A 15,199-nucleotide genomic window follows, 5' to 3' on the forward strand; every position below is an offset into this window, starting at 1 on the left:
TGGGTGGGAATTCCCAGATATGCACAGAATTAGTCCAAAATGACAAAAAATACACTGAACCCACAGACATTGCCAACATCCTAGCTGACAGGTTCAGCCCAAACTTCTCCCCCCCCATCCCCACCAAAAGGGCAAATATCTATCCCAGCAGAGTGCTGCCCCCCTGACATCTCAGATGCTCAGGTAAGAGCCGCCCTCTCCAAAGCAAAAAACACAGCATCAATGGGACCAGACGGTGTCCCGGGCTGCATCCTACATGAACTCCAAGAAGAGCTAAACCCAAACATAAAACTATTGTTCAATCTCAGCCTTACTACAGGATATGTGCCCAAAGAGTGGCATACAGCAACAGTGGTCCCTCTCCATAAAGGTGGTGCCTCAACGGATCCTGGAAACTATCGCCCCATAAGCCTGACTAGCTTGGTCTGCAAAGCTATGGAAAGGATCATCATGGACCTCATAAATAAAGATATTGGGGACCTACAGACACTGGATCCTACCCAGTTCGGCTTTGTTAAGGGCAGATCCTGCCTCTTAAACCTGGTTGATTTCTTTGAAACAGTCACCAAGGCCATTGGCGAGGGGAAGGTGGTCCACACAGCCTACCTGGACCTCACAAAGCCTTCGATACAATACCCCACTCGGGCATTATAGATAAGCTCACCAGCTTAAATATAAACCCCTATGTCACTAGATGGATTGCAAACTGGCTCAAGGACAGAACCCACATGGTTAGATTTGCTGGAGCCATGTCAGACTCCAAACCAGTTACAAGTGGTGTCCCACAAAGCTCAGTCCTGGGACCTCTCTTGTTCGGTATATATTTCTCGGAAGTACAGGCCAACACGGAAGGACTGTGGCTGACCAAGTTCGCAGATGACTGCAAACTGGGCCATAATCGACTCTCCAGCCGACACAAGCATCCTCCAAAAGGGCCTCATAGAAACAGACAACTGGTGCCAGAGCCATGGCCTCAAGCTAAATGCCAAAACATGTATAGTCATCCCCTTTGGCAAAAACAAAGTGCCCACAAATTACCACATAGGTGGTAATCCATTAAGTACAGAAAAAGTAATTAGGGACCTGGAGACCCAAGTTGATAGCAATCTCTCATTTGACAACCACGTGGCCAAAGTGGTTAGAAAAACATTTTATATAGCCCACCTAATCATGAAGGGATTCACATCTAGATCAGGGGAGGTCATCGTGCCTCTTTACTCATCCCTCATCAGGCCCATAATTGAGTACAATGCCCCTTTTGGGATGTACCTTACCAGACACCTGCAGCAACTGGAAAGACCCCAAAAGTACCTCACCAAGAGGATCAAATGGCTCAAACAGATGCCAGATGCATAAAGAAACTCCAGCTCTACTCAGTGGCATACCACCTTCTCAGAGGCGATCTGTGCCTGACGTATAAAGCCATGTTCAACCGGAATTAATGGACATGCTGCACCTCAGAAAATCCAAATCCCATCAAGCTACGTTAACGAGAGACTTGAACCTCAGCACTGAAATAAATAGGACATGCTGGAGGGACAGATTCATAACCCAGAGGCTCCCTTCACTCTGGAATAAAATCCCAGTCCAGGTTAGGCAGAGTCCCTCATTGACTCTCTTCAAGAGGAATCTTGATGAGTGGATGGGAGATCGTAGGTTTACCCCGGGTATCACTTCTGTGTCACTGTTGGACAGAGGCACAGTATACTAACCTCGAAAAAGGGCATAGCAAAATAAATTTAAAATGGGTGGCGAAAGCCGAACAAATTCTGGCTAGGCTTATAAATGCCCTAGGGCAGATAGCCTAGTATGAACCTATGAACCTATGAACCTAATTATACTGTGTAATATTAATACTAATACAAATTGTAGTAGTTCACCAAAATGGCTACGCCATCTGGAGTGGCCCACACAGTGTTACCAGATAAGTATAAGTACTCTCAAAGGTTAGTTACTTTCTACAAGGACCAGTCACAATAAAAGTTTAAATATATTTAATAATAAATAATACAAGTACATGAAAATATTGAATATATATTTAAACTAAGCCACAGAGTTCAAATCACAGAAAATATTGAATTTAACATTGATGGACCAACTCATACAAATAAAGAAAAACACTCTCTAAACTAAGCTTTACTATATTCCTGACTGAATCTAGAAGAATTACTATTCCATAGTTAAGTTATTTACTACCACAAGGCAAGCTGCTGTGGGTGAGGGTCTTTCTACTCAGGCTTTCCAAACAGAATACTCTCTACTCTGAGATTTCTCTTTTTAATATCTAAAATATAATTTGCAAGAGGGCTGGCAGAATGACCTCATCTGGTCACCTGACTTAAGGTTCTCACAGTATTCCCCTTTGAAGCTGAGACAGGAATTTAGCACAGGTGACCACAATACTTATCCAAATGTTTATGGCGGTGTCTGGGGCCTCCCCTCTTTTCACTGAGCTAATGAACAAAGGCTGTTTCCAAGACCTATTTTCTCCAGTTCTATTCAGCACTATGGGGTGACATTTTAATGGTTTAACAGCTTATTTACATATCCCTTATTTTTCTTAAAGTAAGCTGTGCCAGTACCCGCTATTAAAACATATACATTTAATTCAGTTGCAGAAATACATGTACATTTCTTTTCATTTCTGCAAGGTACACTGTTGATACATTTTAGCACAGGCAAACCTTACCAATACATTTTCAGCACAAGCATCTGTACAAATCAGTTTGATATCCTTATTTTATTATTATATTTTATTTTATTATTTATTTATATTTATTTTATTATATTTTATTTTTATTATTTATATTATTATATTTATCCTTACTTTATTCATTTTATTTATTTGATATTTTCTTGATGTGAATCCTTATTTTCATATCAAATAGCAAAAACGAATAACTGCGCTCCTCAACACATTCTTAATACCCCCTCCACCTCTACATTCAAACTCCTTCTTAAAGCATATCTAGCCAACAACTGGCTCTGTTCCTGTATCACGCCTGGATAATTCCATCTCCAAATTTCTCTGTCCTGCTATACAACGTATTATTACTCTGTCCAAGCAAGCTTCATAAATCTACCAATACTGATTTGTGTGCATATATAATTTTATATATATATATATATATATATATATATATATCATGGTTGATTTTATTCTTTGTACAAGGTCTTACTGCATACTGGCATACCTGTTTGTTTACTTTTTTTGCTAATAAAAGTAAGAAATATACTTATAACAAATAAGAAACTAGACACAAGCATCCTCCAAAAGGGCCTCATAGAAACAGACAACTGGTGCCAGAGCCATGGCCTCAAGCTAAATGCCAAAACATGTATAGTCATCCCCTTTGGCAAAAACAAAGTGCCCACAAATTACCACATAGGTGGTAATCCATTAAGTACAGAAAAAGTAATTAGGGACCTGGAGACCCAAGTTGATAGCAATCTCTCATTTGACAACCACGTGGCCAAAGTGGTTAGAAAAACATTTTATATAGCCCACCTAATCATGAAGGGATTCACATCTAGATCAGGGGAGGTCATCGTGCCTCTTTACTCATCCCTCATCAGGCCCATAATTGAGTACAATGCCCCTTTTGGGATGTACCTTACCAGACACCTGCAGCAACTGGAAAGACCCCAAAAGTACCTCACCAAGAGGATCAAATGGCTCAAACAGATGCCATATGCTGCCCGGTTAAAGAAACTCCAGCTCTACTCAGTGGCATACCGCCTGTTCAGAGGCGATCTGTGCCTGACGTATAAAGCCATGTCCAACCGGAATTAATGGACATGCTGCACCTCAGAAAATCCAAATCCCATCGAGCTGCGTGCTCGAGACTTGAACCTCAGCACTGAAATAAATAGGACATGCTGGAGGGACAGATTCATAACCCAGAGGCTCCCTTCACTCTGGAATAAAATCCCAGTCCAGGTTAGGCAGAGTCCCTCATTGACTCTCTTCAAGAGGAATCTTGATGAGTGGATGGGAGATCATAGGTTTACCCCGGGTATCACTTCTGTGTCACTGTTGGACAGAGGCACAGTATACTAACCTCGAAAAAGGGCATAGCAAAATAAATTTAAAATGGGTGGCGAAAGCCGAACAAATTCTGGCTAGGCTTATAAATGCCCTAGGGCAGATAGCCTAGTATGAACCTATGAACCTATGAACCTAATTATACTGTGTAATATTAATACTAATACAAATTGTAGTAGTTCACCAAAATGGCTAGGCCATCTGGAGTGGCCCACACAGTGTCACCAGATAAGTATAAGTACGCTCAAAGGTTAGTTACTTTCTACAAGGACCAGTCACAATAAAAGTTTAAATATATTTAATAATAAATAATACAAGTACATGAAAATATTGAATATATATTTAAACTAAGCCACAGAGTTCAAATCACAGAAAATATTGAATTTAACATTGATGGACCAACTCATACAAATAAAGAAAAACACTCTCTAAACTAAGCTTTACTATATTCCTGACTGAATCTAGAAGAATTACTATTCCATAGTTAAGTTATTTACTACCACAAGGCAAGCTGCTGTGGGTGAGGGTCTTTCTACTCAGGCTTTCCAAACAGAATACTCTCTACTCTGAGATTTCTCTTTTTAATATCTAAAATATAATTTGCAAGAGGGCTGGCAGAATGACCTCATCTGGTCACCTGACTTAAGGTTCTCACAGTATTCCCCTTTGAAGCTGAGACAGGAATTTAGCACAGGTGACCACAATACATATCCAAATGTTTATGGCGGTGTCTGGGGCCTCCCCTCTTTTCACTGAGCTAATGAACAAAGGCTGTTTCCCAGACCTATTTTCTCCAGTTCTATTCAGCACTATGGGGTGACATTTTAATGGTTTAACAGCTTATTTACATATCCCTTATTTTTCTTAAAGTAAGCTGTGCCAGTACCCGCTATTAAAACATATACATTTAATTCAGTTGCAGTAATACATGTACATTTCTTTTCATTTCTGCAAGGTACACTGTTGATACATTTTAGCACAGGCAAACCTTACCAATACATTTTCAGCACAAGCATCTGTACAAATCAGTTTGATATCCTTATTTTATTATTATATTTTATTTTATTATTTATTTATATTTATTTTATTATATTTTATTTTTATTATTTATATTATTATATTTATCCTTACTTTATTCATTTTATTTATTTGATATTTTCTTGATGTGAATCCTTATTTTCATATCAAATAGCAAAAACGAATAACTGCGCTCCTCAACACATTCTTAATACCCCCTCCACCTCTACATTCAAACTCCTTCTTAAAGCATATCTAGCCAACAACTGGCTCTGTTCCTGTATCACGCCTGGATAATTCCATCTCCAAATTTCTCTGTCCTGCTATACAACGTATTATTACTCTGTCCAAGCAAGCTTCATAAATCTACCAATACTGATTTGTGTGCATATATAATTTTATATATATATATATATATATATATATATATATATATATATATATATCATGGTTGATTTTATTCTTTGTACAAGGTCTTACTGCATACTGGCATACCTGTTTGTTTACTTTTTTTGCTAATAAAAGTAAGAAATATACTTATAACAAATAAGAAACTAGATGGGTCTCAAAATTTAAAGTCTATGGACTGTATAAACATGCTTAGAAGGAGCTAATAATAAGAATAAGCATTACAGCTTGTGGTCTCTCAAATAACTAAGCAAGAGCCAAACAAAAAAAAAACACACAATAGTTATGTAATGTATGATTTTAGTAAATCTAGACATAAAATATATAATCGTCATATAAGATGAAGCAGTCTGCTGAATTTAGATATCAAAGACAGGATTTAATAACATAGGCTTGTGTATAATATTACCACTGTCTTAACTTGTCATAAATGACATAACTACATTTAACATCAAGGGGAAGCATGATGATTTTCTTATATAAGTAAATATGCATAACAAGTCATGTAATTGCTTTAACTTGAATTGTAGTTTTTGTAACCCATCTTGACCATATATAATACTTAAGCAGTTATCAAGATAACTAACGTTTTATACATGACATCAAACTGACAAAGTGGTTCAAGAGAAACAATAGAAGCCTGAACTTGAAATGTCACAGAATGTAACAATCATATTCTGAACAAATAGTATTAAATTGACAATAGACACTCAGTTTAATAACATGGGCTTGAGTATAATAACACTACTGTTTTAACTTGTCATAAAAGGCATACACTATATTGAACATCAAGGGGAAGCATGATGATTTTCTCATATAAGTAAATGTGCATAACAAGTCATATAATTGCTTTAACTTGAATTGTGGTATTGTAACACATCTTGACCATACATAATACTTAAGCTGTTACCAAGGTAACTAATGTTTTATACATGACATCAAACTGACAATGTTGTTCAAGGGAAACAATAGAAGCCTGAACTAGGAATGTCACAGAATGTAACAATCACATTCTGAACAAATAGTATTAAATTGACAATAATCACTCAGTTTAACCTTTGCTGATTATACAAAATAGAATGTTGCTATTTAAATCTAAAAATGTTCAGTATATACCATAAAATGGCAATTTATGAATATGGAAAAGGAAACTTTTAATCATTAATCACAATAAGTGAATTTGTTGTTTTTAACCTATAATTTCACTCATTTTATAATAAGAAATGACAGATATGAAAATCCTTATGTGTAGGAAATGGGGGAGGAGGGATGCAGTGATAATTAAAATGCACTAACATTCATCAATGTTTGCATAAAACAAACTTGATGCTTTAAGTAAGTTAGCAACAAACAAAGTGATTACTTAAATGCTGGCAAACAATGAAATATAACTTCTGATATATCCAGTAAAATACATTGTATTATAAACATTAGGTATAAATATTATTACCATCTATTTATATTAAGTAATACGTTTTGAACTACTTCATCAATAAGGCTGAATATGTTAAATAACTGTGTGTTATAATCTTTTACAGATGTTTTATATGATACATCCTACTTTACTATGATTGAATTGCTTGTCATCTATCTTTCATGTAAATATTAATTGCTTATACAATAAGTAGACATTTATATTATATTAGAATTCTGTCTAATCTACAATAGTACTATATCTGTTCAAAATAATATAAATATTGCTTATTCCTATTACAAATATTCTCCATATGATAATTCAATTTATGGAGCTCAGATGTTCTGGATTGTCAAGGTATGAGTGATAATCTGATGGACTTAGGTTTATCCATCAGATTAGGAGTGATTTTCATCCCATGGCTAGTGCAGATCTTAGTTTTGTTAACATTTATTAATTTAAATTTATATCACAAAAACATTTTAGTATGCCTGTCCAAAACATTACTTTGCTGGTAAACACTCAAAGTATAAAACTGATATTGTCCTTAAAAGCTCAAACATATACTTTATAGTTATCAGAGGAAAATGTTTAATAGTCACAATAAAACAAAAAATACATAGTCTAAATAACCTAAGATGGATTTAACTTTATTATCTTTAAATACCAATGGCTGAAACAATCATAGCAAGATATTAAATCTACTGAAATATTTAAAACTGAACAAAGCACAAATTATCTTCCTTCAAGAAACTAATTTCAAAACAAATGACAATTACAAATGGAATCCTAAGGAATATATGATATTGGTGCAATCCACTTATAAGACAAACACAAAAGGGGTAACAATTTTATGGAAAACAAATGTGATTAACCCAGAAATCATTTGTAAGTATGAAGATAAAGAAGGCCTTATGGCATTAGTAATAGTTAAATATAAAAAAATATGGATCCTAGCCAATCTATACTGGTTCCCAGGCATTGGATCAGGAACTGTTAAAAAACACTTGGATTTAATTTCCAATAATTATAAAGGCAACTCAATATTAGAAAGAGATTTTAACTTTATATTTGCTATTTCTGAAACTACAAATAAAAGACAGCTGTGTACATCTGCTGTATGAAAAGATTTAAACAAGTGGGTAGAATCATTTCATCTTGTAGATACTTTCAAATTTAATGATAAATCTTTGTTGTTTTCCCATCAAGATCACAGATTTGGTACCCAAACTAGAATAGATAAAATATTTGCTGCCCATGTCTTACATTCTAAAATCATTAATTTCTCAATCACTCCCTGCCCCTTTTCAGACCACAATTCATTGATACTAAAATTTCAAAATGGGTACAAACCATTAATCTTTAACTCCAGAATTCCAGCATATATAACTAAAATAAAAGAGTTCAAATCCTGGTTATTTTCTGAATTACAGTTCTTCTTATATATTAATTACACCATAGAGATAAATAAAATAATGATATGGGACTCATTAAAAGCTTACATATATGGCAAAACCCTAACTTGGTATTAAAAAAAATCAGAGAATGGGATTCTGAATTATTAGATCTACAATCCAAACTTTTGTCAGTAAAAGCTGATAAAAATCAAAACCATTTGGAGATGAAAAAGAAAGTAGAAGTATTAAACAATAAATATAATGAGATTCTAACACATAAAATTATTTTAGCTTTAGAAAAACTAAAAATTAATACCTTGGCCACTTCTCCCAAATATCTACTTAATTTATCCACAAGACTCAAGATACAATCAAAAGCTAATAACATAAAAAGTATCTTCCATGAAGAGAAAGGGGAAAATGTCTTGGTTATAGGTGACATTCTTGATAACTAAAGAAATCACTATATGGAACATTTCCAAAAAGAAAATGTACACATTGATCAATTAAATCTGAATGAAAAATGTTCTAATAGAAAAAAAAAGCAGAAAAATTAAAACAAGATCTGCAAGCACCCATATTCTATAAAGAAATTACAGATACAATAAAAGAGGGTAAAAATAATAAAGCTCCAGGTATAGATGGCATCATTATAGAAATATATAAACTTTTTCCTTCAAAGATACAATCCCTCTTCCATAAAACTCTATTAGAAATTCAGTCACAAGCTTTAATACCACTCTCTTGGAGATATTCCTTAACCTCACCAATCCTAAAGGAAAACAAATCCCCAAACGTCTGTACCTCATATAGACCAGTATCATTATTAAGTAATGACTATAAGATATTTATGACAATATTAACTAACAGAATGAAAATACCACGATCCAAAAAAATAAATAAATAAAGATCAAACTGGATTTATATATCATAGACACACACGTTACAATAATTAAATGATAATTTCTCTTATAGATTATGTTAATAAAGAAAATAAAGAAACACTCATAATTGGCTTAGATATAGAGAAAGCCTTTGATTCCCCTAAATTGGGACTATTTATTCAAAATTCTGGTGTTGTTTGAATTTCCTCCTTCCTTTGTTCATCTATTAAAGAATACATATACAAATAATTTAGCGTATGTTAAGCTAGGTTCTTTCACCTCTGAATCTATACATATAACAAAGGGTACCAAACAAGGATGTCCCATGTCCCCAATTCTATTTGCTTTGGCTATTGAAATATTGGCAGATTCAATACATAACAATACAAAAATCAAAGGAGTAGATGTTTATAAACAATACAGTTCTAAAGTAATGCTCTTTGCTGATGACATATTATTAACATTATCCAATACAAAAGAAACATTAGAAGAATTAGATATTTTAATTGACACATTTTACAGGACTTCAGGACTCCATTTCAATAAATCAAAATCAAAATTTTTATTTTTAAATTAAAAAAAAAAAGAATTGCGGACGAAGGGAAACCACATTATAGGGAAACAAGAATCTAACTTAAAATATCTAGGAATTGAGTTATGCAAGGATAAAAATGAATTAGTCTCAAAAAACTACAATAATATCATCAATGCAATTAAAATCTCTGTGGAAAGATGAAACAAAATAATATTAACATTTGAAGATAGACTACAGTTAATAAAAATGCTTTTACTACCCAAGAGTCTATATATAGCTTTAGCAATACAACTGTTACCAGAAAGGAATATACACACAGAAACAAACTCATGCCTAATAAAATGTTTATGGTTTCCCAAAAGAAACAGAATAGCTTTAATACATCATATCAGACCATGGAAACAGGGAGGATTAAACTTTCCTGATATAGAAACATATATAAAAGCATCAATATCTAAAACAATCTCGGACTGAATAAGTCCAAATTATCTGGCAAATTGGAAAGAATTACTAACTTTAATATCAATAAATGAATTTGATTTACAACAAAAATTTCAAATAACAGATAAAAACAATTTGCCATCATACATATTATGTATTAGTATGCAATACAGCATAACTACGCCCACTAAAACTCGTATGATTCATTATTACATTGATTCATTTAGGAAAATTATTAACGCAAATACAGATTTAAAAATCTGGTTTGATCTTTTAACAACATTCATAGTTACAAAGAGCTATCCACATAAAATATACAGAGAAATAATTCATTCCTGGGAACAGAAAGGATTTGTCTGTTGGTTTAAATGTCTCAAAGAACAAAAAGTTCTGGATATGCAAACAATGGAAACAACATACAAAATTCCACAACAAGATTGGTTAACTATGCAAAGCATTCTGACGTATTCGCAAGATTTATGCAGAATAATTAGTAATTCTTCATTTAAAGACACAACTAAACTTACGAAATACCTATATGAAATCATATATAATGATTATGACACAGGAAATAGTATTTTGAAATTTTACAAGATATTGATAAATTATAAACCAACACCCAAATCCTCATATTAGAATTATATAACAAAAGAACACTCATTACAGCTAACTGAAAAAATTAAATAAAATATTTTAGCATCAATAAGACATATATCCTTTACACAATACTGGAAAGTTTTTAATTGGAAATGCTTGCACAGAGCATTCTTAACTCCAGATAGAATTACTAAAATTAATTCTTCCACAAAGGGAATATGTTGGAGGTGTGAGCAAATGCACAATGCAGATTAGAATCACATTTTTTTCGACTGTGTTAAAAATTAAGCCATTTTGGAATGGTATTAAAAACTTTTTACAAGCTTTATTTAATAAATCATTTAACTTATCTAAAGCTCTAATATTATTAAATGTGAACGAAGGTCCTCATTTGAATGAGTCAAATATGTATTTAGTATGGACAATACTTGCAATCTCAAGGAAGTGTATAACAAGAAGATGGAATACAAACACAATACCAACTTTGGAAGACTTCTACAGCCTACTGAAGACCACAGCACTGTTGGAAATTAAAATTAAAGAATTAAGGATTCATCATAAGCAATTTATTAACAATCCATGGAAAAAAGTCTTATAATTGATTTACACTTTACAATAACTGAACAGATACACTCTGATAACTGGATTGTTATACCTATAAAGTAATTGTATATATTGAACTCTGTTATAGTGTCAGGCTGATATAAATAGTGTACGTAGTTATTTAAGATGTTATATACAAATACTATGGAATTTATTCAACTGTAGTTTAAAAATAAAAAAAAAGTTTGAGAAAAAAAAGACTTCCCCCAGTTGAAGGCTGTAAATAAATTGTGCGTGTGTGTGTGTGTGTGTGTGTGTGTGTGTGTGTGTGTGTGTGTGTGTGTGTGTGTGTGTGTGTGTGTGTGTCTGGGGGACAAGATTTGCTTTTATTTTAATTTTAAATTTATTTTAATCTGTGGCCTGAATAAACCTTTAGTAAATGTTAGTGGGTGGTGACAGCAACCCTGCCATACCACTAAGAACAGAGTCTTTGACACAACCTAGTAAAGATGAAGGGTATCAGTAGCCTGGTACAGTTAAATATATAGTACAGATGAAGAAAAATGGATAGGTACAGAAACTTCAAAAGGAACTATAATCTGGCTTTGGCTGGAATGTGTTCCTGAACATTAGCAGAACACTCAATTTGTTAAGTTAGTGAAATAAGTCACTCCAGAAACTGATAGGGAAAACCTATAGTGAATGATACAAAAACTTGTCAAAAGATTCCAATGAAGGATGCCTGTGTCGTGGGAGAGAAGGAATGACACCTGGTGATAAACTCACTAAGAGAAGAAAGGCGACCTAAACAAAGTCCTATGATTCCTTCCACATTGCCAAACAGAAAGCTAGTTAGAAAAAAAAAAACAGTCAGCATCAGGTATTTAGATAAATAATAGTTACTGAGGTAAAAGTTAAGGAACTGCCAAATCCAAAAACAGAAGAAAATCACTAGTATAAGTTGCCTTTTAAACAGGAACAAATAAAGGAAAAGACATCTATACCTGTAGCTGCAAATTAGGAGATTATTGAAGTCAGTGTACTGACAACATTATTCCTGATATGGCTGATCTGTAGATAAGGATTTGAAATTTTAAGAAAACAAAATGGAGTCAGGGAAGATATGACAAAAGTAGTTGGAGAGACTGATGAGTATGTTGGCCCAATCCCATACCCATGTTTTAAGATGAATAAGTTGCCATTCAGGATAAAGACAAAGCAGAAATATTACACAGCAAGTTAGTCCCAAAGCCTTTCAGAACCCTTGTCGTAAAAATGGCAAACATATTTGGGGACAACACAGGGTTGGACAAAACTAAAGCTAGTGGTGCGCCTAGTACTACTGCATGGTACAGAAACCTGAGTAGTGAAGACTGAGCAGTTGAAGAAGGTAGAGATGATGGAGTTGAAGTGCCCGAGACATGTTGTAGGTTACAGACTGTGGGACAGATAAAGAAATGATTACAGCAGAAGCCCAAGTAGCTCCAATTGTAGAGAATATCAAACACAACAGATTACAGAGGTTCAGGAACATGTTCAGGAAAGTAAAAGATAAACTGGTGAAAATTTGGGACATACAAAAAGAAGACAAGAGGACTTGAGGTCATCCAGCAAAGAGATGGATGGACTGTGCGAAAGAAGACATGTGACAATCAGGAATGAGTGCTGAAGAAGGAAAGAAACTGGCATTGATTCAAAAGAGATGATGACAGTTGATGCAGCACTCCAATTCCATGTAGAAAAAAATGGGAAAATGATGATGATGAAAACCAAAGCTGGAATTCTGGATAGGTTTTATAATCATGGTATAATATAAGACATGAAGAAATTCTCTGCAGCACACCCAGAACTGGATTATGGTCAAATGGGGCCCTAGGAACTTCTGTGGTGTCTTCCTGTCTCTCCTCAAATACCATAAAACACTGTTCAAATCTTGTCAGTGTGCATGCTATTTATTTTTACTTCTACAATGATCACAGAGATCTAGATTTATTTTAAAAATGTCATTTCAAATTTTACATCAAAAACACTGATGGCCATTTGCTAAACAAAACAATGAGACACTGAAAATAGATTTAGCATGAGCAACAGTAAATAACTCTTCCCTTGAAAGTCACATTTATTGAAAATGCATCTGGTAATCAATTAAACTACAAGATGTGCTGGGACTCAAAGTCAAATAGCATAAAGTGATTCACTAATTAGTGTCTAGGTGAAGGGGTTCAGGAATTCAAAAGGGAAATTTGTAATGCACTTGCTAACAGCTTCAGAGAGTCCACTAGATGCAGGCAGCCTAGGAGTACTGTCTGGTGAAGTAACTTAGAGTCACACAGCAGACTACTGAAGGCTGAGGGAATCAATACTCTGCACTACAGAAGCAGACCATAGCCTTATTCATCTTCCCAAAAAAAAAACAGACAGAATCCTGTAGCTCAACACAGGAAACAAAGCATTGTGTCCAGAGAACAAGGCTCATATGATGATGTCCTGTTTACTACTAACTACTGTGGGTTGCAGGAACCAAGTATTTATGCACAAACACAACCATCAGTTACAGTCACTTGCATGGCTGGGCACATCAGATATCTGATTTAGAAGAAGTGAATGAATACATTTATAAATAATGGGCAACTAATGTATCTCAGCTCGCTGCTATCAAAACCATACAGAAATGTATCTCAGCTCACTCGTATCAAAACCTCATACACACACACACACACACACACATATATATATATATATATATATATATATATATATATATATATATATATATGGTTCCCTATCAGAAGCCTGAAACACTATAAGTCTGAAAATCAAAATCCTGAAAACTATAGACTGAAAGTTCAAAAGCCTGAAAGCCCAAAATCCTGAAAACACAAAATGGACATACTGACGTCATTGTGGCTTTGCTATTGTTAGCCCTGTGGTGTTGGGTCATGTTCAGGTAAGTGTTTGGTTTTATGTTAGGGTTAGTTTAAGTGAGTTAGGGTTAGGGTGCAGGTTAGGCATGTATGCAATAGTGACAAATATTTTTAAGTGAGTTAGGGTTAGAAGCAGGTGAGTGTCACGATAGTGTGGGACCTTAGGGTTAGGGTTAGGGTCAGGGTCAGTTGGTAGATATTAGTGTCTTTATAGTGACATATTAGCATTATTTGTGTTTTCAGGATTTTGAGTTTCAGGATTTTGGGCTTTCAGGATTTTGAACTTTCAGTCTATAGTTTTCAGGATTTTGATTTTCAGGCTTATAGTATTTCAGGCTTCTGATAGGGAACCATATATATATATATACATATATATATATATATATATATATATATATATATATATATATATATATATCTGTATATATATATATATATATATATATATATATATATATATATATGACTCCCATTTAAATTAGAACTCATTTCACTGAAAGTTCATTACATCGACAAGCATTTGCCCCTTCCCCAATGTTGTGACCCTGGAGTTGATATATATAGTACCCCACCTAAATGCTTGTCGATGTAATGAACTTTCAGTGAAATGAAAGTTATATATATATATATATATATATATATATATATATATATATATATATATATATATATATATATATCATGCTTTACTTTGATTGCTAAAATTATTCTCCTGTAAAATACCAACCTGCTATCCAAGCAAGTTTACTGACTGTTTTTGTAGACAAAAACCTCTATAACAGCCTGACCAGATGTGCTTATTGCATTCACCTACCCTACATCCAATTCTCACCCAGCTACACAATATCTAAACTTGTACAAATTTAATCTCCATTCTGCACACTCCATAAGTGATGCCAACATCCTGGATCTAGTGCTTACCAATATGGGGACCACTGTAGCACCCCCACTGTGAGGTCTTCCCTGGTGAGATCTGACCACAAATCAGTTTCAT

This window comes from Protopterus annectens, chromosome 2.part2 (assembly GCF_019279795.1).
Source record: "Protopterus annectens isolate FY-2018-M chromosome 2.part2, PAN1.0, whole genome shotgun sequence".
Classification (NCBI taxonomy): Eukaryota; Metazoa; Chordata; order Ceratodontiformes; family Protopteridae; genus Protopterus; species Protopterus annectens.